The sequence below is a fragment of the Zalophus californianus genome, chromosome 13 (genome assembly GCF_009762305.2).
Source record: "Zalophus californianus isolate mZalCal1 chromosome 13, mZalCal1.pri.v2, whole genome shotgun sequence".
NCBI lineage: Eukaryota > Metazoa > Chordata > Mammalia > Carnivora > Otariidae > Zalophus > Zalophus californianus.
This window is the reverse complement of record NC_045607.1, coordinates 35,122,822-35,147,558: the sequence shown is the minus strand read 5'-3', so window position 1 is coordinate 35,147,558 and position 24,737 is coordinate 35,122,822. Positions and strand designations below refer to the sequence as shown.

General features: G+C 51.2%; 1 protein-coding gene across 6 annotated transcripts in view; it reads right to left on the bottom strand.

Moving 5' to 3' along the window:
* The window catches only part of PAX5 (paired box 5), a 190,425-nt gene that overhangs the window by 134,134 nt on the left and 31,554 nt on the right, over positions 1–24,737 (bottom strand). The gene's annotated exons all lie outside the window — the stretch shown is intronic.

The window sequence follows — 24,737 nt, the reverse complement described above, 5'->3', positions numbered from 1 at the left end:
TGAACCAGAGAGGGGTCTAAATTCTGGCCCCTGCCCTTGAGTGGAGGACGTAGAGAAGTGAGTAATTCCAATGCGGTAAGGTAAGTGTGAGGAGCCTGAGAAGTGGAGGCAGTCCCGGAAGCCAAAGGATGGTAGCCGACCCTTATACAGAGCTTACTCTGTGCCAGGCACTATTCTAAGTGCAGTGGAGGATGGGGGACAGACTGCTATGTGCGTGGAAGCCAAAAAAGGAAGCCATATCTGCTTAATCCTCATAACAATCCCATAATGTCAGGTCTGTGATTGCCCCTCCCATTTTACAGATGAGGTAACTGAGGCACAGGGAGCTTAAGTAACTTGCCCATGGTCACACAGCTAAGAGACTGAAGAGCTGGGATCCAGACCCAAGCAGTCTGACTCCAGAGTCTGCTCCTAACCCTATACTAAATCGCGCCACTTAACCCAGGCTGGGCGCAGGAGTGATCCAAAAAGGCCACCTGGAAAAAAATGAAGCTCAAGACTTAAGATTGAGTAGGAAGGAGTGAGCCAAAGAAAGAGGCAGGGAGAGGAGATGCATTCCGACTAGAGGGAACAGCATATGCAAAGGCCCAGAGGCAAGTGAAAATGTGGGGGAATGGCTATAATTCAGGAGGGTTGGAATGCAAGAATCGGGGGTGGGGGAAGAGAGCAAAGCACACAAGGCTCTTTCCTCTCTGCTAGCTGCTCAGCGCTGCTCCACGTCATCCAGAGCCAAATGTATACTCGGTTGTACATGGTACCAATACACAACTGAAGCTCTTGTGGCGTTGATATGAAGAGATGGGATTTCTGGGGCACCAGGTGGCTCAGCCGTTAAGCGTCTGCCTTCGGCTCGGGTCATGATCCCAGGGTCCTGGGATTGAGCCCCGCGTCGGGCTCCCTGCTCGGCGGGAAGCCTGCTTCTCCCTCTCCCACTCCCCCTGCTTGTGTTCCTGCTTTCACTGTGTCTCTCTCTCTGTCAAATAAATAAATAAAATCTTAAAAAAAAAAGAGAGAGAGATGGGATTTCTTTGTGCTTAACTGAATCAAGATGACCTCAAGGAAGAGGCAGGAAGGAATACCTTGTGCATTGCCACGGGACAAGTCTGTTCTCTCTAATCCATACTGTCCAAGTCTATTACCTTGTACAGTAGTACCTAATTACTCCACCTTACAGAGAGAGATCTACGTTAATTAGGAGGGATGTTAAATTAACCACCATAGTGAAAATATTCCAAAGCAAATGAAATATTACCAGGAGCAAAAGGGTGATTTGTTTCTATGAGTTGTGCTTTTAAATGAGATCAAAGAATGCTAAAGGCTTCATTTTAATTACACCTGGAAGGCCTCCTTATGCATGCACCCCCTTTTTTGGCTTCCACGCACATAGCAGTCTGTCCCCCATCCTCCACTGCACAGAAATAAATAAATAAAAGTGTTTAAAAATCATATTTACACTGATATCTTTGCATTACCCCCATTTGGGTTTTTAAATTACTGTCTTTATTTTTTTCCAAGGACAATATAACTAAAAAGAAGGTTCATATTTTGAAGTGTATCTATCTGATCATTGCACAAATGTTTTCAGAAGAAATCACTATATTTCTCCAAGATGGGTATGGGTTTTGTCATAGATCAAAGTGAGAGGGAGAAAAAAAGATAAATCATCAGAGATCCAAAAATACTTTTCATTTGGAGAAGATATCAGGCCATTTCGATGGGGCTGATGGAGTCCCTGTTCTGTCTCCATTACCCGAGGCAGGCAGCCCCAGCCAGGAGCCAACTACTGAGATTATATTCCCCATAAGATGGTCCCCGATATATATATATATATATATGATCTTCAACCTCTATTGATTGACCAATTTCACAAGCAAAGACTGGTGAAATGAAGCTGAAATGAACATCATGCTTTAACTCATTGAACCTATCAGGCCTGAGTTAATCTCACTGTCCACTGTCTCTGATAGAATTCAATTGATCAATCATGTTTCGGTGATAGTACCATTTCACTGGCTTATTGCTTCTTCATTTCAGAGCTTGACCTGTTAGATATACTCGGACTGGCTCGACTCCTCTTGGATACACAGAGATCAGCCTCTGTCCGCCAATGTGTGTCATCTCCTGTCTCAGCTGAAAAGAACTCGAGAGACTTTTGTGTCTATCTGTGGTGTGTTTTTCCTCCAAACACACACACATCAATGGTGGGTTTAGGATGGCACGGAACTGAGCAAGCACAACCCCTCGGGGGGTCTGCACTGCATGGAAGAAGCGTCATTCCCTGTGACATAGCTGAATCAACCTGGTTGGACTCTGTACACAGCAGGGGCATCTTCTTGTATTATACTGGCTAATGCATGTGCCCATACAGGGTAAGGTACATCCCCAAATGGTAACAACAACCGCCACTCGGGCATATATTCACGCCGACCTTCCACATTCATCAGTTTGTCTGATTCTCACAATGACCTAAGGAGTAGCGCAAGAGATTATCATTCTCATTTTATGGATGAGAAAATGGGCTCAAAGAGGGGGAGGTGGTTTGCCCAAGTCACCCCGCAGAGTTATCAGGCCAGGGGAGACTAAGAGCCCTAGTGTCTCCACTCCCGAGTGCCTCTGCCAAGCTCCGGGCAATTCCAGAATTGCCAAGCCATGCCGGGCACACCACCGTCCTCGGCTTCTTGAATGAAAGAAACATCCTCAAATTTTGATTCAGAGAATTTTAGAGCTTAGGGGGGGATTCTAAGATTGCCTGCATCTTCGTGTACAGCTTGGAACCTGAGGCCCAGAGGCCAGTAAACAGTTGTCCGAAGTCACCAAGACACTCGGTGGCCCAACCAGAATGCAAACCTGGATCCCAGGTGCTCAGCTCAGGACTCTTTGCACTTTGTCTCAAGACCTCTCTAATTTGTGCAGAGCCAATGAGCTCCTATCAACAGAGAGAACTTCATTCTCCACTGTCAACATGCCCAATGTGCTGTTATGGTTCCTTCGTGGCATTTAATTTAAATTTCCCAACTGCATGCCAAGGGGCTGCGCTTTGGGAAATCAGGGCACAGGGGCTCTGCCCGGCTGTCTGCCTGGGGGAGGTGGTTCTTGGAGCCACAAGGCTCAGCCCAGCATGCGGGTCTCTGGAGGAGGCCAGGGCAATGACAGTTTGCAAATCAGCCCTGCATCTGCTCAGAGCTGGCAGAGTCTGCAAACACACTAATGGACTTTCCTCTGCCCGCCGGGAGCTGGGGAGAAACAATAAATAAAGAGGGCGCCTCTGGGGGGAGCCATTGGCTGAGGCCAGAGAGAGGGCTGAGATGAGGGGCTTGCTGAGGGTGGGGAACAGGCTTCTGGGCCTCCCCCTGCAGCACGCTGCCTCCCTTACCCACAAAATGACAGTCCACCTTCCAGTAACCCCAATCCCCACCTCCCAGATCCCCCAGTCTGGTTTCCAAATAGTCGGGCCCTTGTCTGACCCTCTTCACACACTTACAGTTCATGCCAGACACAGAAGGGTTGTGGAGTGGAGGGGCTCACGTGGTCAGATCTGGCCACAGTGTAGAGACCCCATCAGAGCGAGATGTGACCGAGGCCCCCGGGGCCAGAGGAAGGTTCCTGCCCAGGATAGAGCTGATGACGGGAATGACTACCCAGGTTCAGAGCCAGGTTCAGGAGATGATCAGGAGGGAAAATCTGCTGGACTTAGTGACTCACTGTTGGCAGGGCGCAAAACACACCTCTGCAGTTCCCCGTTAGACGTTCTGGGTTGCCACCCACTGATGCCCCATCTCACATTGAGCAAAATCCACAGTGGATCGTGGCTTACAAGGCCCTATAGCATCTGCGTACCCAGATCAAAGGGGGCCACCAGGCCTTGTCTACCACGGAGGCCACAGTACCCAACACTGAGTCAGGAGCCACTAAATGGATGATTCTGGGTATCCCGCCCTGCAACCGGTCCTTCCTGACCTCCCCTCTTCCCACTCTCCTCCACTTACTCTGCTCTAGCCACACGGGCCTCCTTGCTGTCCCTCAATTATGCCAAGCACACCCCTGCCTCAGGCCTCTGCATATGCTGTTCTCTTTCTCTGGAACGTTCCTCCCCAGATATCTGTTTGGCTCACCCCTCCCTCCCTGAGAGTCTCTCCTCAAATGTCATTTCATCATTATGACTACCACACCAGCCTATACCCACCCCCCTCCCCAGCTTCACGCTCTGTCCCCTTCCCCAGCTTTGTTATCCTCCAGCGCCCTTAGCAACACGCTGTTTATTTTCCTTATTTACTTATTCTCTCTTCCCTTATTAGAATGTCGCTCATGAGGGCAGAGGTTTTTGTCTATCTTGTTCATTGCTGTGTCTCCAGGACCCAGAGCACATAGCAGGCACAAAATAAATACTTGTGGAATGAATGGATGAAAGTGGACATTTCACTGAAAGTGAAAAACTAAGCAAGTACAGAGATGGCCACTGCTCGATGACCTGCTGGTAAAGGCTGGCCACTCCCTTCCGTGCCTGGCCTGGGGCTAGGGAGACAGAGCCCCCACAGGGAAATCAAAGGGGGCCACCAGGCCTGGCCTACCACGGAGGCCACAGTGCCCGACACTGAGTCAGGAGCCACTAAATGGATGAATGACTTCCTAGGAGGGAGGCCCAGCTTTGGAAGTGTTTAGATGACACGGATAGTAGTGCCTCATGCACCAGCTCGGGCTCTGCCACTCGCCAGCCGGGGGACTTTACACGGCTCAGCTCATCTGTGCAATGGGCTCAAGCAATTGTGCTGAGTCAGGGCACCAGGGGGGGCTCGGGCAGTTAAGTGTCTGCCTTTGGCTCAGGTCATGGTCCCAAGGTCCTGGGATGGAGCCCCGTGTCAGGCTCCCTGCTCCACGGGAAGCCTGCTTCTCCCTCTCCCTCTGCCCCTCCCCCCTCGTGCGTGTGCACACACACACTCTCTCTCTCTCTCAAATAAATAAATAAAATCTTTATAAATAAATAAATTTTGTCGAGTCTAAGCACTGGGTCAGACCAAGCAGGCTGTTAGACCCCAAATGAGATAGGACTGTCTGCACTGCAACCATCTCATGTCAGCTGATGAGGACCAGGGCGTGAGGACAGGAGAAGCCATTTCATTTGCTTAATTAAAAGGACAAGATGTACACAGAGAAGGGTACCTGGCTAAGCTGCATCTCTTGGTTCAAGCATTCAACCAACTCTTGCCTGTGCTCTGACCGCAAGCATAGCCCCGCAAGGGAACCCAGTCTTAGCCCTCAAGGGAACCCATTCTCTGGCAGGGACACAAAGCCTGGAGATGGAGCTCTGATTCAAGCATGGGCAAGGACCCTAGAGGACCCCAAACAGCAGGCAATGGGGGCCCGGAGATAGAGAGAACTCGTCTGGTATTGAGGGGGGCAGTCAGGGAAAGCCTCCTGGAGGGTGGAGGTGGCATTTGAGCCAGGATTTGGGCTTGCGCGTATGAGGAAGGAGACAGAGAGTATCCCAAACAGAGATCAGAGGTAGGGGACTGTGCCTGAGAACAGAGGCCTCCTGGAAGATTGGCACCCATGGTGTAGGGGCTCATCTTTCACAGCCCAGATAGAAAGCAGGTCACGTTTCTATCTTCCCAGTGCCAGGTCTTGCACACAGTAGGTGCACAACAAATGCAGATTTTGTTGTTTTTTTTTTTTTAAGATTTTATTTATTTGACAGAGAAAGACGCAGCGAGAGAGGGAACACAAGCAGGGGGAGTGGGAAAGGAAGAAGCAGGCTTCCCGCTGAGCAGGGAGCCTGATACGGGGCTTGATCCCAGGATCCTGGGATCATGACCTGAGCCGAAGGCAGACGCTTAACGACTGAGCCACCCAGGCACCCCAGATTTTGTTTTTTTAACAGAGTCACAGAACTTCCCAAAGGAAGGGACCCCGGAGAGAAACTGTTTGTTTCAGTGGATCTCAACAAAGATGATTGGATCAGAGGAAATGTGGGGAATCTGTGAGTTTCTGTTACTGGAGAGAAATGATGGCATTTAGTGGGTGGGGCGGGGGGGGGGACACTCAGCCCGGTCCAGCACAGTGAAGAGTTGCCTGGTGCCCACACCGCTTTGGTATGACCCATCATACATTCAGGTTGGTGAAAACTCTCTTCATAAATATCGGAACCATGAACCTAACTGTTTTGCTTACACAAATTTAGCGTTTTAATTTACACTGACTTTTCCAGGAATGCAACCACCACATAGAGGAAAGATTATTCTTTGTTTTGGTTGGAATTTTATCAAGACATGTTCACAATTTCAGAAAATCAGTTTATTGATGGCAACACCACCAGAAGAATTGGTATTGCCAAAAAACACAGCTGTCCACATTTGTAGCTGCTGCGTTCATGGTGATTCTATGCATAAGTGCAACTGACTATTATGTCTTCTGGTGTAGTCATGCCTGAGCATTTACATAATGAAATACATCATTTTATTATGATTTTATTTTTCTTTCCCTCTTTTGTCACAATTGGGGCACTGAATTGATTTCTTAAATTATATGTGTAGGTAGGTTATATTGTTTCTAAATTTCATTTTAGGATAGCAAAGGAAGCACTACAAAATATTTGTTTTAAAGAGGGGACACTGAGTTGACAGGTAATCACTCTATATGTCTTCTGAGGCCCCTCCAGTTCTGCCTGTTAAGACTGTCCCATGTTAGGCATTATTCTTCCCTAATCTGTCTTCCTGAAAAAGGGATATAACCAGGGACAGAAGGAGTTCTCCAGACCCCTTTTGAGAGACAGGAAGACAGGTGCCCAAATTAACTCTAAAATAAATGTACTTCCAGGGCACCTGGGTGGCTCAGTCAGTTAAGAGTCTGCCTTCCGCTCAGGTCATGATCCCAGGGTCCTGGGATCTAGCCCGGCATCTGGCTCCCTGCTCAGCAGGGAGTCTGCTTCTCCCTCTCCCTGGTCCCTCCCCCAACTCATGCTTTCTCTCTCCCCCTCCTCTCACAAATAAATAAATAAAATCTTTAAAACATAATAAAATAAATGTAGTTCCTCAACATGAATGGTGAGAGCTTGTTCCTAAAAGACAACACCTGGATTACCCCTATCCTTTTTGGAAATCCATTTCCCAAATACAATAATCCAGCTAGGACAGAGCCAAGAAGGGACTCAGGTTTTGCAGCAGCTTCTCCTTCCTGTCGGGGGACTGTAACAAAGGAAAGACCAAAAGGCCAGGGGAAGGAAAGACACCTTGAGCAGTGCTCCTGCTATCCTGCAAACATGCAGAATGCGCTTGGAATTCAGAGAGCTGGGGAGGTGGGACAAAGCCTGGGGCGAGGTGTAAGAGTAGGGGAAGGGTGGGAGGAGGCGTTACTCCTGCCACGAGTAGAGCGGGTAAGTGCACAGGCTCGGAAACAAGACTGTGTGGGTCTGAATCCCGGCCCTGCACGTACTAGCTGTGTGACCCTGGACTGGTGATTTAATCTCTCATCTTTTCCATCTGCAAAAAGGAAATAGAAGAGCACCTGCACTTCCTTTTTTAAAAAGATTTTATTTTTAAGCAATCTCTACACCCAACGTGGGGTTTAAACTCACAACCCCAAGATCAGGAGTGGCACGCTCCACTGACTGAGCCAGCCAGGCGCCCCGGCACCTGCACTTCTTAAGGCTGCTGGGAGCAAGTGCCTGCCACATTGTCAGTGCCTCTGTCTCACTGCCAGCCTCATAAGGCTGAGAAAAAAGAGTATTCTCTCCTCCACTGGTCACACTGCAAGACCAGGGGGCCATGGGCTGGGAACAGAGACCCGTGTCCTATCTCCATCTCCCCTGTGGACCACTCATCCTCAACGGATCCTCAGAGATCATCAACTGCAACTCCCCCATTTTACAGATGAGGATACTGGGGCACAGGAGGGAAGAAAATAGAGCTCACGTGCCAAACTAGTGTTAGATTCCCACGCTAGACTCCTTCCACAGCAGCATGCTGCTTCTTACACACGCTAAGCACCAGTGTGTCCATCTGTGAATAAGGGTGATTGTCACAGGGTGGCACTAGGGATCACTGAATGCAACGACAGAGGGAAAAGCCCTCAGCAAACCTTTATTAAGCTGTTGCCAACTCGGAATTTGGGGCATTATGCAGCACACGGCAGGTGCCTGACATATTTATCATATGAAGTGCATTATCTTCTCTCACTGACCCAGCAAGCTGCCCAAGAGCAGTGACCTGTTAGTACCAGAGTACCTAACACATGGTTGGCTCTCAGTAACTATTTGTTGAGTGAATGAATGACGGCATGTCTGAAAAGAGAACCAGAACAGAAAAAAAGAGAAGGCACTCTGGTGTCTCTAACCAGAAGGAAAGAAAGAGATTGTAAGGAAGAGAGAAGTCCTGTCTCTTATCCACTCCTTCCACCTCTGTGCTTTGTGCCGGGCTCCATGCTGGGCACTGAGGCTGAATGGCTGACAGCCTTCTCTGTGGGAGCAAGGAGGGCTTCCTGTGGGAGGTGCCATGCCACAAAGCCCGGGGATGCCAGACTGGGGATAGAAATGGAGGGAAGGCCACCTCTCCAGGGCGGGAGGGTATAGAGACAATGCCAGTACATACGGTGGGCTGAAATCCAGCCCTGAATTTGTCAAGCCATGGCACTCGAAGCAGAGATGCCTTTCTGCCTTTTTCTACTCTTCCACTCGTGCAAGAGACAAAAAGTGGATGTCAAAGCATCACCCAGCCAGACCTGAACCCCCTAGGCCCCAGGGGCCGAGGGGAGAAGAGGCCGCAGGGACCGCAGGAGGACCAGCCAGTCCAACATGCAAGAAGCATCTTGCCATCCCAACTCTGCACCGTGGTCCAAGGGGAGAGCGGTGTGCAGCATCCACCTCCGTCCCAAGCGCCCCGGCAGCGCGGCCTGTCCTCCGCAGGCTGCGGGGTGCACAGCATCCCCGGGTTCCTGACATGCGCTGGGCCGGGTCCCCGCCGCCGGCGCGCATCATCTGCTCCGCTGCCCCGCTCCCGGCTGCCGCCGCGCCCGCGCTCCCCGGGGCCCAGAAAGCTGGCATCCGTTGTTACCGTAACAAACTCAATTGTTCTCAGCAGGGCCCCAGCAAATAAAGTCATTCATTAGGGGCCTCTCCCGGCCGCCGTGGGCTGCGCGGCTATCAGCGGGCCGCTCGCCGCCCCCTCGCGGGCCGAGACACGCGCCAGCGCCGTTACCTGCCGGGGCCGCCACGCTGTGCCCCGCGGCCCAGGCGAGGCCGCCGGCGGGGGGAGCGCCCGGCAGCCGCGTAGTTTTATCGCCGAACGTCAATTGACTTATACTGATTGGCTTCCTGCCGCCAAATGTCAATTAAATTGCAAATGCTTGGCGGAGCCGGGCGGCGGGCCGCCTCCTTCCCGAGGGCGCCGCGCGCTCCCTTCTTTTTGCGCCGCGGTCTGAATTTGCGGTTGAATTTATTTCTCCTTCCCCGTCGCGGAGGACAATCCCAATGCCCTCCTGGAAGGGGTTTGCCCTCCGTTCCGGCCGAGGGGAACCGGGCGGGGGGGCGGGGAGGGCTCTGACCGAATCCCTGGAAATTCCTCAAAGATCCTGGCATCTGAATCCTGGTGCAACTTTGAGTAAACCCCTTTCCGCTCCGCTCAGGCCTGGCACTCTTCCCCCGGCCTGGGGGCTGGAAAGAGACGCCGCCCAGCCCGGGGCCCGCAACCGGCCGGGCCGTTCGGAGCCGCTAAGATTCACCTGGCGCCGACTCTGGGCGGAGCGGTGTTTGAGCAGAGTCTAATCTCAACAACCCTCTGAAGGAAACATTACTATTATCCTTCTTTTCCATTCCTTCCAGAATGGAGGCCCAGGTTAGGGAAGTCGCCCGAGATATCCCAGCCAAGGAGCGGCCAGTTGGCCTTCAGCCTGGGCAGCCAGATTTCAGAAGCCTTTCGCATAATGACTGTGCGCTGGACTCGCAGGGGTAGGGCTGTGAAGAAATGAGAAAGGGAAAGGGACAGGGTGCTGAACTCGACCTGGGCGCCTGCCACCGCCAAGAACTGGGCCAAGGGTTTCACACCCATTACGGAATTTTCACAGTAATTGCATGACCTAGGTAGTTCCCATTTTACAGATGGCAAAGCTGACCTTTGCAGAAGTTAAGGAATTGTTCAAGGTCACAGAACAGGCTCATGACATGAAGCATAAGAACCCTCTCACACCTGCAGGGAGCTCTACAGTTTACAAAGCACTTTCTCACACATTGCTTCTCACCCAGTCTGCACAAGACTCTGAGGAAGGCATTCTGTTCTCTTTTGCCAAGAAGACTGAGGCCCAGAATGGCTTGTCCCAGATCACCAGCACTCACACCCAGGGCCCTGTCACTCCAAGTCCAGTGCTCTAAAGCCCATCTCAAAGAGGAGACCAATCAAGCACAGCTCTGCCCTCCCCCCCCCACCCCGCAATTCTGTGCTGAGCTAAGAGGGGGACACGAATCATAACTGGAGTGGAGCTGGAAAATGCTTAAGGTCATGGCAAGAGCAGGAAAGTGGGCTCCTCGGAAAGAAGGCATTTTCTGTAGGGACCACACATTAGGCCCCCAAAGAGATTTTATTTATTTTTCCTCTGTTGTCTCCCATAAGCCTCCCCTTCGCAGCTTGTCTGCTCCTTAAGGCTATGTCTTGGGGGGGGCGGGATGCAGGTTCTTAACTGATAAAATGTGCCCGCATTTAACAGATACAAACCTGACCGATGGTCCTTTTCAGAAAAGAGATGTTAGCCGAACAAAAGTCCCATTCAAGAGTGCTGGATGGCATTTGTGTCTCAGACAGAAAGGAAACAGAGAGAGAGAAGATGGGAGGAGGAGGGAGGGGGCAGCAGGGAGGAGGGAGGAGGGAAAGGGAAGGATTAGGAGCTGGAAGGGTTGTCTGGGCTCACTACATCCAAACTGAGTCCCCGGAGGGGAGGGACCTGACTGAGATCACACAGCAAGACAGTGGCTGAACCCGGGTTAGGAACCCAGGCCTCTCCGCCGCATGTCAGGCTCATCCTGCCTCTGCAAGCTGTCCTCATCCACAATTTGAATTAGTAGCTTCTTGAAATATAGAGCTGAAGTTCTGCCAATATAAATTCTGGTGGGTATGTCTTTCTTTTTCTCCTAACCCCTTGCCTGAATAATCCTATCATTAGTCCTAGCAATAGAAATAAAATCATTAAAAAATAAAGGGCGCCTGGGTGGCTCAGTTGGTTAAGCGACTGCCTTCGGCTCAGGTCATGATCCTGGAGTCCTGGGATCGAGTCCCGCATCGGGCTCCCTGCTCGGCGGGGAGTCTGCTTCTCCTTCTGACTCTCCTCCCTCTCATGCTCTCTGTCTCTCATTCTCTCTCTCTCAAATAAATAAATAAAATCTTTTAAAAAAATTTAAAAAATCATTAAAAAAAAAAGACAGGAGGGGGCGTCTGGTGGCTCAGTCGGTTAAGCATCTGACTCTTCGTTTTGGCTCAGGTCTTGATCTCAGGGTCATGAAATCGAGCCCCATCTCAGGCTCCACGCTCAGCAGAGTCTGCTTATGCCTCTCTCTCTCTGCTCCTTCACCCCCCCCCACTCACTCACATGCTCTCTCTCTCAAATAAATAAATTTTTTAAATAAAAATTTAAAAAGAAAGGAGAAAGCAAAAGAGCTGGGAATCTAGAAGGTTCTCAACAAAGTCATCAAGGAATCTGAATTCAGTGTAAAAACCCTTTGCTCTGATGACAGAAATAATAATAGCTGTTTTTTAAACTTACCATGTGCCAGTGTCTATCAAAATATCACAAGTAACGTTTTTTAATTGCCAGGAAAAGCAGGAATTATTATCGCCTTTTGGCAGGTGAGGAAACTGAAACTCAAAGCAGGTCCTTGTCAGAGCTCACACAGTTAGTCAATGGAAGGGCTGGGTCCAGACTCTAGCCCACCCACTGCACTACCCTGCTGTGGTTTAAAGGCTACATGTCATCAGCCAATTATTGCACTTGAAACTGACCAACTTGAAGGTGTGAAAACAAAGTGTGCATGGCAGTGTCGGGGGAAAACTCAGAAGTGGGGCACCTGAGTAATGAAGCATGTTCTGAGCCAAGGACCCCCTGAGCTCAGTCTGGCAGGGTAATAGGGATGGCAGAAATGGGAAGGAAAAAAAGTGACTTGAGAGCTGGGGGAATTCCCATTGATGTCATCCTGCTGTGACACTGTGTGAGAGGAAGATCAGGATGGCAGATGAGGCTCCTCTGGAGCCCACCACCCACCCAGGTGCCAGTCCCAACACTGCCACCCTTGAGTGTTGGAGCTATGTGACCTTGGGCAACTTCCTGGATCTCTGAATCTTTATAAAACAGGGATGATAAGTGTACCTGCCTGGTACCATTGTGGTGAGTATTAACTGCATTAATAATTTCAAATATATATAGTAAACACTCAATAAGTGCTGGGTATTCTAGTGGTGCCATACTGCAGTTGTGATTTGGGGCCATGATCTATACACACTGGATAACATGCTCAGGGAAGGCAAGCAGGACCAGGGCTGAAGGCACCAGCATGGGTGTCTGTGTGTGTGTGTGTGTGTGTGTGTGTGTGTGTGTGTGTGTGTGCGCGCGTGCACGCGTGTATGTGTATATGTGTATTTAGACCATGAGAGAGCTCCCTTCCCCTCCAGAATGGTTGCTATGAGATCCTTTCTTGGGGGCCGGACGACAGAGGCTGGAGGACAGAGGATTTGGGGTCAGGCAGGAGCAGATGGATGTTTGATGTACAAGGTTCTGGGTTCTACACAGCAGCCCATACCTGCTGACCAGATGGGCTCCAGTCTTCTATGATATCCAGAGTCTGTCCCCCACTCCCACCCCCGCCATTCAGTACATACTGGCTACCGGGAACCAGTCCCCGTGCTGGGTACGAGGGCAACAATGGTGACCACTGCAGATACAGTCTCATGGGGAAGAAAACTGACAGCTGTGGTATTTTTATCCAGAGGCAGGTTCTGTGTGCTGCAGGTGGGGCCAGGGGAGCTAACAGGAGTGAGCACCAAGCAAGCCATCACTGAGGAAGTGCTGCTATTCACACTGGATCCTGAAGATGTGGACTGTCACCTGGGTAAATGGTGGGTGCGAGAGGACAGTTTCCCAAGCAGTGGGAAAAGCATCATAGAAAAAAGCAGCCTTTACTGAGCACGTATCCTGCACAGGGGTCACCTTGGGCACTTTTCAAGCATTACCTTCCTCATCAATCCACCTAATAGCCCAATCACAGGCACAGTCAGTGCCCTCATTTTACATATGGGGAAACTGAGGTTCAGAGAGATCAGATAACTGGCCCAAAGTCACATGAGTAGGTATGGCTGGAATCAGGACCCGAGCCCCCATTGCCTGACTCTACAACCCGTGCTCAGATCCCTTCGGCTGCAAGCAGGAAATAACAAGGCATGGAAAGAGGTTTGGTGTGACTGGAATAAGCATGAAAAAAGGAGGGTGGAAAGGAATGAGGCTCACAAGATGGGCAGGAGCCCGAACCAGGGAAGGATGGCATTGTAACCTCACTAAGAAGTTTGGTAGGCTTCCAAGAACAATGGGCAGATCTGTAGGCTGAAAACCCTTCAGGAGAGTCACTGATCAGAACTGTACTTCAGGGGCGCCTGAGTGGCTCAGTCGTTAAGCATCTGCCTTCGGCTCAGGTCATGATCCTGGGGTCCTGGGACTGAGCCCCGCATCGGGCTCCCTGCTCCACGGGAAGCCTGCTTCTCCCTCTCCCACTCCCCCTGCTTGTGTTCCCTCTCTCGCTGTGTCTCTCTCTGTTAAATAAATAAATAAAATCTTTAAAAAAAAAAAAAGAACTGTATTTCAGAAGCATAGCTGGGGCTGCTCTGTGAAAGTGGACTCTTTGGAGAAGTCAGGGACATTGGAGGTGGGGATGCACAAGGAAGCAACAGTAATAGTCCAAGCAAGAGGAGAGAGTGCTTGGACCAAGGCAGTAGCAGTAGGGACAGACAGAAATGAGTAGATTCAAGAGACGCAGTGCCCTTGAGCAAACACCTGTGATAGGCCTTTATTTGTGGTCACAGGCAGAGGCACAAACTTTCTAAGCTGTGGAATGTTTGCCTCCAGCCAACTTAAATTCCAGGGAAAACGATCCATTGCAACCCCTTCCTGTCCTACAGGACCAAAAAAGATGGCAAAGCCTCTCCCACCTGCTACATTATATAAGAGTCTGAGGGAGGGTTACTCTAACCCCGCAGATGGGAAGTGACCTGCCCAAGGTCACACAGCTGACAGAGAATGATCCTGAATCTAACTCCAACGCTCCCGTTCCCTCAGGCACACCACAGAATGTCAGAGCCCAGAAGATCCCCTAAACCTCTTGTTCAAATCTCCACATTTTGACATGCAGAAAACAAGACTCAGAAAGAAGTGACTTGCCCAAGATCACGCAGCAAGTAAAGGTCAGAGGAGAACCAAGGACTTGACTCCCAGGAAGGTTTATATCAAGATACCTGCACCGTGGAGGTGAGGAAGGACCAGACTGATCCCCAACAAGGACGGTTCAGCCCCCTCCCGCCCTAACTAAATGCTGTGAAAGAAGTGAGACTCAGGGAAATGGTCCACTTCCCTGGCCACTGCCACCCCCCACTAAGTTACAAGCACACAAAGTTCACACATGGCCAGGACACACTGCTCTGTTACCCCTCTAGTCCCCAACCCAGGACAGCAACTAAGCTGTCTTGGGTCAATGGTGCCACCTGGTGGCGAGTACTAGGAAGTGTCTGCCCCCTTTGTCGCTTTTCATCTGCCCCCTCTAGTCTCTCCACCGGCCGGGCTTTTCTGTTCCTCTCACACACAGTGCAGTTCATTTCACTGCAAGCAATCTGCTCCTCATACACATCTTCTTCTCTAACACCTTTAAGCCTCCGTCTCTCAATTCTTCTCAAATGACCTTAGGACATTCTCTTTTTCTCCCTCTCCTCCATGTGAGTCCATTAGTCCAAGGAAAGACAGGCAAGTGATAAACTTGTACCACTGAACACGAAAACTGGACATTCCAAAGTGAAATCACACACACACACACACACACACACACACACACACACACACACACACATGCCAGTGACCAACTACTGCATTCCAGAAACACCCAGAAGCCCCTATGGAATCAAAACAGAAATCTCCCCTGTCTCAATTGCCTTTCAGACCCTCTTTTCCTCAAATAGCAGAGTCAAGATAAATACCAAACCTACTACTTTATTTCATTTTATTCGTTTTCATTCCTATTCAATAATATTTTCTGTGGTTTTCTCCTCACCAAAACTATGCCCAGGGTGAGGTCTCAGGGATCTGCCAGCCAGTGCAGAGCTGAGCCGGGATGGGGAGATGTGGTTGGGTCTCAATATGCCCACTCCCCAGGCTCTTAGAGAGCACTAGGTGGCTGCTATTTACCCTGAAGGAAGCCTGCTGGAGGGAGATCAGACCTCCACCCCCACAGATACTCTGCTGGAAATGAGGGAAACCTCAGTAGCTGTGTCTTTCTATGGGAGCTCACGCTTGGAAGACAAGCAAGCACTGTATACCCCAATGTGCTAGGGGAGGGTTTCCAAAGCCCAGCATGTTACTCCCTCCCCAGCTCAAAGACCTGCCATGGCTCCCACTGCCTTCAGGAGCTAAGTATGGAGGAAACTGAGGGTACCTTTCCTTTTAACTAAAACCATTTAGCTGTTCTCCCTCTCTGTAGGAGTGATAAGTAAGCAAGCTCAGGGTTTGCAGTAGCCTGAAGCAGAGATTCACAAGGTCTAGTCTAGGGACCCCTTTAAGGGGTCCCCAAGACCTTTTCAGGGGGTCCTGTGAAACCAAAACTATTTTCACAATAAAACCAAGATTTTATTGGCCTATTCACTCTCAATCTCTCACAAATATACAGTGGAGTTTTCCAAAGGTGATAGGATGTGTGGTATCAGCGCAGATTGGATACAGAAGCAGATAGGAGAATCCAGCTGTCTTCTATTAAGCCAGATACTAAAGAGATTCGCAAAATTGTAAAGCAATGCCACTCCCGACTAAATTTTTTGGTTTGGAAAATATGACTCTTATTTCAAACATATGACTTATGTTACTTGTTTATTTCATGAATTAGTAAGTCAATATTTAAACTTTTATGTTTTAATTAACCCACATAAACTAAAAAGCTCTTTGGGGGTCCTTGATAAATTTTAAGAGTTTAAAGGGGTCCCAAGACCAAAAGTTTGAGAACCACTGTTCTAAAATACTGCAACAGAACTTGAGATGGGATTAGGAGAAGGTTGGACTCTTGGTGCCATAAAAAACCTTAGGAATTCCTTGATCCCATATTACAGATGAGGAAACTGAGGCCCAGAGAGAGGAAGGGGTTCCAAGGTCACCAGTAAGTTAGCCACAGAATCAGGACAGGAACCCAGAGGTCCTACTACCCCTCCTTCCGGGCTCCTGCCCCTGTCTCAGAAGCCTCTAGTAGTTTGGAGCCCTGTGAAGCCCCTGAACTGCAGACTGCAGCCAAGGATTCAACTGTATTCCAAAGCCAGAGAGAAGGAACTATGGGAACCTCTGGCCCACAGGGCCTCAGACACACAGAGTGGTAAAGAAAGGCAAGTGCATCCCACCTGGAGCTCCCAGCAGGGAGCCTGCCCCCTGTGGCTGAGGCTCTATATCCCTTAAGCTGTCCTCTCAGCTGATCCCACAACTCTTGTTCTGGTTGACCTCAGAACCAACTCCCTGAATGGAGATCCTCACACTGCCAGCCCACCCTTTACATTTCCCAGGGTTCTCTGGAACACATGCCCACAGCTCATGAGAAAAGGAGCTGGGGGTTGAGAGGGGAAGGCCTGGGCAGAGCAAGTGTGCAAACAGGGGTAGGGAGGGGTGGAGGGGGTATTCAATGGTGTTGGCTCTCACACAGGCTCTCACTCACTGAATCAAACTGAAACTCAGGGACTCGGGGGCCAGGAGGAACCGAAACCTGACCCCCCCAACACCCAAGGGACAGGCCCTAGGCACTAGGGAAAGGCCCAAGAAGCCCCTCCAATTGGCCACCTGGCTTCAGGTCCCCTGCTTTACCAAGGAAGACTGACATTTGTCAGAGTGCCAACGTCTGCAAGGCCAGAAGGACAGGGCAGAGTGGCCAGCCAGGCTGGGAGATGGAAACCTGGGTCCTTATCGTCAATGCCACTAAGCACCCCCTGTATGCCCTGAGGCCAAGCCTATGCCCTCCAAACCTGGACTACCTCTTCTGGTGGGTGTGGCTGAATGACCTCAATTTCACTGTTCTGGGAGACAAGGGGTACGGCTCTTTGACCCTGCCCTACTGCCTTCCCTACCCCATCCCCCCACTGGCCTAAGAACCTGACTGCCCTCTTCCCTGACAACACACACACACACACACACACACACACACACACACAGCAACACTGGGCCCTCTTCCCTGACAACACACACACACACACACACACACACACACACACACACACACACACACACACACACGGCAACACTGGGCCCTCTTCCCTGACAACACACACACACACACACACACACACACACACACACACACACACACACGGCAACACTGGGCCCTCTTCCCTGACAACACACACACACACACACACACACACACACACACACACACACACACACACACACACACACACACACACACACACACACACACACACGGCAACACTGGGCCCAGTCAGGGTGCTGCCTCCCACAGGCTTCCGTTGCCATAGACCTAACTCAGACTTGTTCTTCAAAGTCCATCCTAGGACTCCAAAAACTCAAAAGCCTTTGGGTAGAGAAAACTGGAACATGACTAACTGACAGCAAGTGGAGTAGGGAGCAGTCTGAGGTCTGCAGACTCAACAGCCACAGACCACTGTTGCTATGTGGGAAAGCCCGTCCAGTGTGGCCAGAATGGGGTTTTGGGGGTTTTTTCCCAAGAAAAGCCAAACATCCATATATGAAATCTCCCAATTTTTAAATGTCAGTAACTAATTCAAAATTATTTTAAATGCAAGGCAAGCCAAGTAAAGCATGACAGCCAGGCTGGCCATTGCCACCTGGGTTCTAAGTGATCCCCTTCCCAGCAAGAACCTTGGTCCTGAGCCCTCCACAGACAGAAAAAGAACTCAGAGAAGGGCCCCCTGCAGGGCCAGCCTGAGGAGACATCCAGGGCACACCTCATGGAGGGCTAGGGAATGGGGCCTGCTCTGGTGAAGCCCCAGGAAAGATCGAGACAAAATGGTAGTCACTTCCTTCCCTCTCTGCAGAGCCTGTGTGGCCTCCATCCTGGGCCTGATGAATCTGAGGGCCTCAGCCAGCTGTGAAGGACTACTGGTCCAACACTGGAAATCCCCCTCAGGGAGTGGGCTGGCACTGGGAACCAGGCCCGGTCAACGGACCAGCATCAAGGACGGCATTCCTGTTGGGAGGGCCCTGCGTGGATAATGGCCCAGAGACAGGAAAGCTCAGAGAAATGCACAGGGAGTGGAAGCACAGAAGGGATGAAGAAGAGGAATGGGAGGCAAGGCAGGAAGGTCAGGGCTCATTGTCAAGAGCCGAGGTTAGCCCTGGGAGATCAGCAGGGGTCGGCCTCCCTCCCCCCCATCCCCCCCCACCCTCCCAGCACAAGCTGATGGGGTTGCTGGTGGCTTTCAACAGTGGGGGCAGCAGCCGGACCAAGGAGAATGGGAGAGATGGGAAAGAAGAAAGAGACCTGTCACATCGAATAGCAACAGGATACCAAGGATATTCTGAAGAGTCTATTCTCTCCCTCTGCGTTTTCCAGATTTTTACTCTGTGACCTGGTCGGACCCCTTCTCTTCTCCAAGCCTGTTTTCCCAGCTGAATAACAACTGGCATGACATGTCCTAGATGTTCTCCAAGGCCCTTTACTCCAACAGGGGGGTCTTGAGGTCCAAGCTGGTGACCCCCAGCCCTCCCAGGCCCAGGTGCTCTGCCTTCCGCCCTCTATCTTGGAAACTCTCTTGTGTACCTAGGGCCTCTTTTGTGGACAACTGAGACTTGATCCTTTTATTCTTCCATCAAGGGGGCTGGAAGACCAAGGTCCTGGGGAAAGGAAGCAAAGCAAAGCAAGTGGCCCTTCGTTCTGCTGCTGACACGTGGGGGCACTGTTGTTCAGTCTTCCTGCCACAACAGTCGTCTTACAAGCAGGAAGTGGGCGGTGGGCAGATCTAGTCTCAGCAACCAAAGAGAACTGTGGCTGGAGCCCGCTTGCCTGCAGCCAGGGGCTGGCCTCACACCCTCCAGCCCCAGTCTCCCTCAGTGGCCACTGATTAAGCTTTTTCTATGACCAGGCCCTGGGGCTAAACCCTTTAAGAGTATGATTTCATTTTATCCTCACAATAACCCACCAGGCTTGTGCTACCTATACTTTCCAGATGACAAAGTAGAGGGTCAGAGAGATTAAGTAACTCGCCGAGGATGTCACCACAGTGAGGCCTCAGATCACTCTGTCCCTGGCCTGTGAGCCTTGTCCTTGCCTCGATAACCTCACCATCTTATTTGGGGCTCTCCAGAGATCAGAGATCTGTGGAATCAAAGGCTGCCTGTAACTCATAACTCAGGAATCCTGACCTTTCCACACATCCCATTCCCTTCTGGGAAATCTGAGAGGGGTCTCTGCACCTTCTGCTCCAGCCTTCCATCCCAAGCCCTGGACAGCAGACAGGGTCTGAGTGTCCAGCAAGGACAAGGGTCCTAATAGAAGAAGACCAGGGTCTGCCCATGCTCAGAGGGGCCCTGGGCCTTGTGTGGTCTGGGAGCTTCTGAAAGCCCTTCCCTCCCTGCAATGGTTCCCATGGAGGTCTGCAGAGCAGGGCTGAGCTGGGGCTTCCAACCTAGGCAAGAGAGGAGCAGGGGGTTGGTAAGAGGGAGAGCAAGAGCGAATATAAGACAGGAAGTGAGTATGTATGAGAGAAAGAGAGAGGAATAAGAGAGAGGTGTATATGTGTGTGAGCGTGTAAAAGGTTGTGTGTATGTGTGTGAGAGTAGGTATATGTAGGAGAGTGTGTGACAGAGTGTTGTGAAAGAGAGAGAGAGTGGGTGCCTGAGTGGCTCAGTTGGTTAAGCGACTGCCTTCGGCTCAGGTCATGATCCTGGAGTCCCGGGATCGAGTCCCTCATCGGGCTCCCTGCTCAGCGGGGAGTCTGCTTCTCCCTCTGACCCTCTCCCCTCTCATGCTCTCTCTCTATCTCATTCTCTCTCTCAAATAAATAAATAAAATCTTTAAAAAAAAAGAGAGAGAGAGTGTGTGTGTGGTATGGGAGGAGTGTATTTGTGTATGAGAGTGTGTGACAAAGAGAGTGTGTATGTGTGAGAGAGAGGGTTTGTGTGTGACAGTGTGTGTATATGTGTGAGATTTTATGACAAAGAGTGTTGTGAGAATGTGTGAGAGAGAGGGCGTGTGTGTGTGTGTGTGTGTGTGTGTGTGTGCGTGAGACAGTGTGTGACAGAGAGTGTGTGGGCGGGGGAGAAAGAGAGAGCGCTAGACCAGGAGACAGAAGCAGATACAGAAAAAGTCTATTAACATAAACAGAGGCAGATAACACTGGATGAGATGCACCTCCAAAATGAAAGACATGGGGAGAGACACAAAGACATAGAGGAGACAAGCACCCCCAGAAAGAGGGGTAGACCTGGTCATGACAGGTCCAGCTAAATGCTCCCAAACCTCTCCTTGAGGGTCTTGCTGGACTTGGCAGCTCTTGGAAAGGACAGGCCACCTAGGGGTTTTAGATGCCTTTACTGTGCCCTCTCAGGCAGAGAGCAGTCCAGGGTCCAGAAGGCCAGAAATTCCACTTGCAATGTGCCCTTTACTCCCCAAAAAGCAGCTCAGGCCCCCACAGTCCACACTGGTGCTGGACTGGGCAGCTTTCTGAGCTAGGAAAAGGGATTCTCACTCGGCTGACCTTGGTGTTTTCAGGGCCTTTCAAACTCCAGGCGGGGGGATAAGGGAAGGGGGAAGTCGAAGAGACCTGAATGGGTGGCCCAGGGATGGTGGACAGAGGCCCCATCAGAGATCAAAGGCCCAGGAAGAAATAGGGTGTGGGGCTGCCCTTTCACCTGTGGCCACTCTTCCCAGCTCCAGCTGCCGGCCAAGTCCGGACCTGCCACCACCTCCTATGGGCCTTCTTGGCGGGGGGGGAGGGGGGGGCGCTTCAGGCCCTGTCCCCCTAGCCAGTGGGATTTCTGAGGCCTATGCCAGAGACTTCTCTGTGCAAGCTCTCAGGCTGGCCCAAGTAGGAGAGAAGGCTGTGTCCCCCGCCTGGGCAGCACAGCCCCCTGACCCTCAGTAGCATCCACAGGCCTCCTGAGCATCTCTGGGCGCTGTGCCCTGTGCCAAGGAGCAGGCCAGGGAGAGAAACCTGTGTGGTGTGGCCTCTGCCCAGTCAAGTCCATGTGGATGGCCGCCTTCAAGTCAGGCGGCAGGAGGGGAAAACAAGTAGTAGAACCACTTTCAGACAGGCAGTCAGAGAACCACGTGCTACCCAGATTGGAACTGGCCTCAAAAGTCACAGAGTCCAAAGCAGAAGGCCTTCTTTGCCTCTCCTGCCTCACCTTTGTCTAGCCCCTGCTCACACATCTGATGACAGGGAGCTCATTACCTTTCCAACCTAATGCTCCCATCCTTGGCCCTGCCTGGCTGTTAGTTTGAAAGCTGTTCCTTGCACTGAGTTGTACTCTGCCTCCCTGGAGCTTCCTGCAGCCGCTCCAGCTCTGCTCTCAGAGGCCCCAGGGCCTTTTCGGCCACCTGAGCCACACACAGCTCATCTGAGATTTGGACACAGTGGCCATACCCCCAAAGCTGATCTTAGAGGCAAAATGTCCCGGGGAGAGTCCTAGAATTTCTAGACTGAAAGGGCCCTTGGCAATCCACTAGTTGAACAGTTGTTCTAACTTGTTTGTTTTTGCTACAGAACTCTTTATTCAAATAGAGCTTTCTGTGGAAGCCCAAAATACCAAACAGAAACCTTCCAGGTTGAGGAGATTATCCACTCCCCCTGCTTACTAATTATGAACGCTCTACAGGCATATGACTGATCCAGTCCACTTACTGAGCACCTGTTATGTGCCAAGCACTTGTACTAAAGCCACATTACCCAATACAGTAGCCACTGGGCAACATCAGGAGGCTACTGAACACCACGAAATGTGCCTAGTGCAACCGAGGGACTCAATTTTAAATTTCATGTGATTTTAATTATTTTAAATTTAAAAACAGAAGCAATGTAAAATATTTTTCCCTTGATAAAGGGTCAGTTCCTAGGACGAGCCTTCCTGGATCCTTTTGGTCAAAATCAGCCCACCCCTCCCTGCCTGGTGTCACCACAGCACCACCTTTGGAGGGGCTTCGGGCTTGTCGGTTTTGCCCGCCAGCCCGTGAGCTCTAGAGGGCAAGCCCTTTGTGACTAGACTCTATTACCACCACCACCACCCCCTCCCCCCGCCCTGAGGCCTGGGCAGAAGAGTGGCACCAGGAAATAGCCAAGTCCTAGCTGGAGGTGACTGCAAAGTGGAATGGAGCGAGTGACACCACCCTACAGAGCCTCAGTCACCTCATCTGAGAAATGGGAGTGAGGATTCCTCTTGGCCTCTTCCCCTTGGCCCACTATGCCTCTCTCCCTCATGGCCCTTCCCTCAACTTTGCCTCCCGCTCTTCCCAATCCTGCCAGCTTCCAGGACCATCAACAAATCATTCTCCCTTTGCCCCCAGGCCACAGACCACAGACTAGATCATTTCCCAGGTCTTTCTGGGCATCAGAACTTCATGTCAAAGATTATCCAATCCTACATCTAATTCTTGATACTCTTGTACAGCAGCCCCAGCACATGGTCATCTAGGCTTCACTTCCATGCCTCTAGTGATGGGGTACTCACTACCTCCCAAGGTAGCCCCCATTTGCCCCAGACCACTCTCACATTTACACGTTCTTTCTTACACTGAGCTGAAATCTCCTCTGCATCTGCTGCAACGCTGGCCTTGAAGGCCACACAGCAAAGTCTGATTCCTCTCACCCTCCATGACAGCCCCCCAAATATTTGAAGGCAACGATCCAGTCCTGCTCATTCTTCTCTTCACTGTATCAAAACAACCCTAGAGCCTCAAGGTGTTCTCCAGGTGCTATGATATCCAGACCCCTGTCCATCCAGGTTACACCCACCTGGACACATCTTCATCTGTCACTGTCCTTCTTAAAGGTCAATACCCCAAATGGGCCACCATCCTCAAGAAATGATCTGATGGCACAGAGCAGTCGAGACCAACAACACACCTGCATTCTGACCACTCAATACATTTTTTTTAAATTTATTTATTTTAAGTAGGCTCTATACCCAACGTGGGGCTTGAACTCATGACCCCAAGATCATGAGTGGCAGGCTCTACCGACTGAGCCAGCCAGACGCCCCTGGAGACCTTTTAAAGCAGCTTGAGAGGCTAAACAGTGGCCGCTGATCAGAGACTGAAAGTTGGTACAGTGTTCTGCAAACGGTAAAACAGCGTCCCCCCTGCCAAAATCAGGACCTGTCTGTTTGGTGGTAAACATCAAACCAGATTTTTTTTTTTTTTTTAATTTCTCCAAAAATCTCTGCTGGGATCCCTCAGCCTGTGAGGGAGCGTCACACAACCCGCCCCTCCACCGTAATCAAACACAGCTGGACCCCAGCTTGGGCACATCTGCTTCGAGTCCAGGTGACAATGGGAGAAAAGATGACAGCATCAACCCCATAAACCAACAGAGATGGTAGGCCCACTGCCTCCTGCGGTAACACAGCACAGCACCCGCTGAGTTAAACACTTCTGACATCTGCTCCGAGTGTCAAGAACAGGGGAAAGAGGTGAGGCGGGTTCCGAAGCCGTGAACCATCCCCACGCTCTCCCACAGCTCCAAACGGAGGCCTCAGGCCCAGCCTCTGCACTGCCCAGGACACGCAGACCACAGGCCAATCCACGGCCGGGCCGACTCATTTTTCTAGTTACAGATCTTAAGTACTTAGGCACGTGCTCCCGAGAACATACATCCCTTACAGGGAGCTGAGAAAGGGAATTGTGCTGAGGAACAGAATAATTGAATCAAGATTTCGGTCACGCGGCTCTCAGGCCCTAGACCATAGGCGTTTTTTTTTTTCCTTTCCTGACTAATGTCTTACAGACTCCTAGGGGTCAGCAACACTGGCAGCCCATCCAGGCCACAGAGAGCCGGGTAAAGGTGGGCCCATGTCCGGGACGGAGACGGCCAGCTCCAGAGACCCAGGCAGCAGGCGCACACAGGGGCTGAGAAAAACGAACTGGGAAGATTGCCATCTTGGTAATCCCCAGGAGGCCTCTGTACTCCTTCCTTCCAGGCCCAAGGGCAGAGATGAAATGATTCACTTCCTCAAAGCCCCCACCCTCACCACTACTGGAGGCCTTCTGGGAGACTGTGCACAGCCCTTCAAGAACCCACCTGCTGACCTCTCACTGCAGGGCACGCAGCACCCCCTCTCCTCCCGGGCTCCCTCTGCAGAGGGGACAACCGTTTGCTCACACCCTGCACACCCTGCCCTCAGGCATCAGATCTGCATACGGGTCTTCTTACACACCACAAAGCTCAGGCAGGAGGGTTCTGCCGGCCCACTTGCCTCCACCCAAGAGGTGAAGATGAGGGCGGGTCAGTGAGAAACCCCCAGTCCCAGCCAGCAGCCTGCCTGCCTCTCCCAGAGCACTCAGCCCCTCCCCGTGT